Source organism: Eimeria maxima, genomic scaffold, assembly GCF_000499605.1.
Source record: "Eimeria maxima Weybridge genomic scaffold, Emw_scaff119, whole genome shotgun sequence".
In the NCBI taxonomy this organism is placed as follows: domain Eukaryota; phylum Apicomplexa; class Conoidasida; order Eucoccidiorida; family Eimeriidae; genus Eimeria; species Eimeria maxima.
The window spans coordinates 20,001-25,000 of NW_013563422.1; positions in this window are offsets into that span (position 1 = coordinate 20,001).

Consider the following 5,000-nt stretch of genomic DNA (forward strand, 5'->3'; position numbering starts at 1 on the left):
GTTTATATATAAGTTTTGTTGTTATAAGGGAAAGAAAAGAAACGCATTTGCTGCGTCTCTTGTTTAATAAGAACAAAACTGTTGTTGTTGCTGCTGCTGCTGTTGCTGCTGCTGCTGTCCGCTGTTGCTGTTGCTGTTGCTGTTGTTGCTGCTGCTGCTGTCCTTGCATGCAGCAGCAAATAAATACCTGTGCACTGCATGCATACAATTAAGAGGGTCTATCTATACCTCTGCGGCGTCTGCTGCAGCCGTTCTTGCTGCTGCTGCTGCTGCTGCTGCAGTAGCTGCTGCTTATTCTAATACTCCTTCTTTATTTCTTTTTTTTCCTTGTACCTCTCCTTTAATTAATTTATTTATATCTTCATCTAAGGAATCAGGAGGAGTACGGGGTCCATAATAATTATATACTCTTCCTTCTCTATCCAACAAAAATTTGCCAAAGTTCCAACCTACTGCATGCAGCGAATCCTTTGAATATAACTAAGAAAAAAAAAAGAAAAAAAAAAAGAGAATGTGCTTATTTTATTTATCTTATTAGGGCATTTTATCTATTTTATTCGTGTTTATTCATGGGCAATTTATAGGGGGAAAAATGGATACAGATACATCATATAAGCATATATACACCACAAAACCCTAAACCCTAAACCCGAAACCCTAAACCCTAAGACTGCACTAATCTAATATATGAACAACACTCCCAACGAAACCCTTCCTATCCATAAAAAACTACAAATCCTAAACCCTAAACCCTAAACACTTCTCCGAGTCCTTCAGTGACATACGTGTATCCTAAACCCTAAACCCTAAACCCTAAACCCTAAACCCTCGCCGCACCTCGTCTGTATTATATTTACAGTATAGGAATACAGGATGAGTATTAGGTCCATTAACATCAGTTATTGCAAAGATTGGATAATTTGCATTAAATTGATTACTATAAAGAGAACACATTTTCTCTGGATCCTTTTCTTCTTGTTGCTTAAATTGTAAGGTAGGGAAAGCTAATATCTGCACAAAAAAAAAGAGGAAAAAAAAAAGAATTAAATATATTTTATTTAATTTATTGAATTTAATTCATGAATATCAAGAAATTAGATGATTAAAACATTTTATTCATGAATTTTTATTCATTCAACTTTTCTTCATTTTTCTCGGGTGTATAGGCACCTCATTCAACTTTTATTGAATTATTTTTTCTCTATTTACATCATTTCTTTTATTTTACTGCTTTGTTCTTCCTTATTATTTACTGTGTAACTATTTCCTTTCTTTTTATTTTATTTCTATTATTTTCCTATTTCTTGCTGCGTTTCTATATACCTATAACTCCTTTTATCTTAATTCATGTTTCTTTCTACTTTTTCCTCTTTTCTCTCCCTATAGTGTATACACATTAATAATTAGTGTATAATAAGCACCTCTATTAGCACACACGAATTAAATAAGCATAAATAAAGATAAAATAAGCAAGTAACCATAATACTTTATTTATTTATTTATAAATATATACTTATTTATATTTATTTATTTATTTTATTTATTTATTTATTACCTCGAACCCTTGATCTCCATATTTTTCTTTTAATTCATGAAATTCTTTAAGATGTTGTTTAGTAAATCCGCATTTAGTAGCAGTATTACTAATTAATAATACTTTTCCTTTATATGCCTGCATGCATATTTCTTCTCCTTTTGCTGTTTTTGCCTTTAATGAATAAAAATCCATAGAGGATAAATCAGAAGAGGAGGAGGAAGAAGAAGAAGAAGAATCAGTAGATAATCCCTTTATAGAGGTACTACGCCATGCATTAAATATCCACATTGTTGCTATAGGATACAGTTGCTGCCGTAATAATATACGAGGAGCAGCAGCAGCAGCAGCAGCAGAAGCAGCAGCAGAAGATGGTTTTGTTGTTGCTGTTGCTGCTGTTATATTAATATATTTATTCTTATTGTGTGTTAAGAAAGAAGAAGGAAAAGAAGAAAAAGAAGAAAAAAATATTCTTATTGATGATGTTGTTACTTTATTGCTGCTTCTTATTATACTACATGAAGAATTAACTGCTGCTGCTGCTGCAGCAGCAGCAGCAGCTGGCAGCAACCCAAGTCGCATTCTTAACAATACAGCAGCAGGAGCTACACTACACCAGCAGCAGCAGCAGCAGCAGCTGTTGTTGCAGCAGCAGCAGCAGTAAAGACAGAAACACAGACACACACAGAAAAAAGAGGAAGAAAGGAAGAAATAAAAGAATAAATAAATAAATAAATAAATAAATAATATTTATTTATACGCAAAAATATAAAAATATACGCAAAAATAACAAAAAATATATACAATGTGAAGAAGCAGCAGCAGCTACAGCAGCAGCAACAAGAGCAGCAGCAGCAGCAGCAGCAGCAAAATAATGCTCGGTTGCTGGAGCAGCAGTCAGTGGGCAGTAAGTTGGTGTGTGGAGAGTAGTGCTGCTGCTGCTGCTGCTGTAGTTGTTGCTGCTGCTGCAGTTGGTGCTGCTTTTGCTGCTTTTAGTATAAAATAAATAATAAATAAAAATAAATAAATAAATAAAATATAAATATTGTGTCTTATATAAGACAAAGACACGTGTATACACATAACGTATACATATACATATACATATACATATATACATATGAATAGGAGGAGGAGTAGTTATACATACATATACATGCATACATACTTCCTTATTATTAATATAATATATGTATAATTTAATTAATTAATTATTTAATTAAATAAAATATATAAATAAATAAATATAAATAAATAAATAAATAAATAAATAAATAAATAAATATACCTCCCCTCTCCCTCTCCATACCCCTCCATCTCCATCCATGCATCAATCCATCCAGCAGCAGCAGACAGCAGCAGCAGCAGCAGCCGCAGCAGACAACAACAACAACAGCAGCAGCAACAACAGGAGGAGAAGGAAGAGGAGTCTGTTCCTTCAGAGGATATTTCTTTTTGTTGTTGATAAAAAAGTATATTTATTTATTGGGTGCAAAGAAGAGAAGAAAGAAGAAGAAAAAGAAGAAAAAGAGTATATAAATATTCAAGTATTATTCGGGTGTATATATACAGCTAAATATAGCTCTACATACATATATGTATATATACATATATATATATATATATGAATAAAAAAGATAAAGAAGAAATAAATATATAAAGATGGAGGGTGTAAAAGGAGAGAAAAATATAAATAAGAAAGAAAATAAAGAAATGAGTACAAATAAGAAGATGAATATAAGAGAAGTAGGTAAAAGTTTTATATTAGGTGGTGTATCTGCAGGTGTATCTAAGACAATAGTAGCACCAATAGAGAGAGTAAAAATGTTAATACAGACACAAGATACAATAATAGATATAAAAGAAGGAAGAATACCAAGATATAAGGGAATAATAGATTGTTTTATTAGGGTAAGTAAGGAACAAGGAATAATTTCTTTATGGAGGGGTAATCTAGCTAATGTAATTAGATATTTCCCTACACAAGCATTTAATTTTACATTTAAGGATACATATAAATCATTATTTCCTTCTTATGATAAAAATAAACAATTTATACCCTTTTTTTTATCTAATATAGGTACAGGGGCCCTAGCAGGGGCCTCCTCCTTATCTATTGTATATCCATTAGATTTTGTTAGGACTAGACTAGCATCTGATTTAGGTAAAGGAAAAGAAAGAGAATTTAATGGATTAATTGATTGTTTATATAAAATAAATAATAAAACAGGATTCTTCTCCCTTTATCAAGGATTTACGGTGTCTGTACAGGGTATAATTGTATATAGAGGTGTATATTTTGGTCTATATGATACATTAAAGGAAATATTATTTATAAATAATAAAGAAATAAATAATAATAATAATAATAATAATAATAAATATAAATTAAATAATAATAATATATTATTTAAATGGTTAATTGCCCAATCAGTAACAGCAGCAGCAGGAGTAATCTCTTATCCCTTTGATACAGTAAGGAGAAGAATGATGATGATGGCAGGAAGAAAGACACAAAAAGATATTCAATATATAAATACTATTGATTGTTGGCGTAAAATATACAAACAAGAGGGCATGCATGGTTTCTTTAAGGGGGCATGGGCTAATGTATTAAGAGGAGCAGGAGCTGCATTAGTTCTTGTATTCTATGATGAATTACAAAGATTAATTATCTAAACCCTAAACCCTAAACCCTAAACCCTAATTCGGTTAGAGAGAAGGGTATGTATATTATGTATTAAGGGGGGGAAAGAAATGGTGTTCCTTTTGTTGTTTTTTTTTATTATGAATTATAATTATTCGTTATATACTCATAAACCCTAAACCCTAAACACTAATGGGGTACCAAAGGCAGGGAAGGAAATAAAGGATTAGGGTTTATATCTTATATAGGGGGAGAAAGAGATATTCTTTTATTAGGGTTTTATTATGAATTATTAAGGATATTAATTATTTATTATATAAACACTAATGTAAACCCTAAACCCTAATTTTATAAACCCTAATATGGTGGGGTCAGAGAACGACGAGGGGTTTATTCTTCTATTTTATGATGAAATACTAAACCCTAATGGAAACCCTAAACCCTAAACCCTAATGTATGGCGGAGACGAAGGAGCAGCTCTTGTATTTGTATTCTATAATAACTATTAACCCTATAAACCTTAAACCCTAAACCCTAATCGTAGGAAGGGAAGGAAACGCTCTTGTTGTTGTATTCTGTGATGACCAGCGACGAGTGCTCATCTAAACCCTAAAAAGCTCAAAACCCTAAACCCTAAACCCTAATGTGTGTTCAGGGGTGCAGGAGATGCTCTTGTTCGTGTATATATTACGATGAATTAATTATCTAAACCCTAAACCCTAAACCCTAATATGTGTGTAAAGGGGAGCCAGGAGTTGCTCTTGTTCTTCTTGTCTTTTATCCTAATGATAATAATAACAAATAAACCCTAAACCCTAA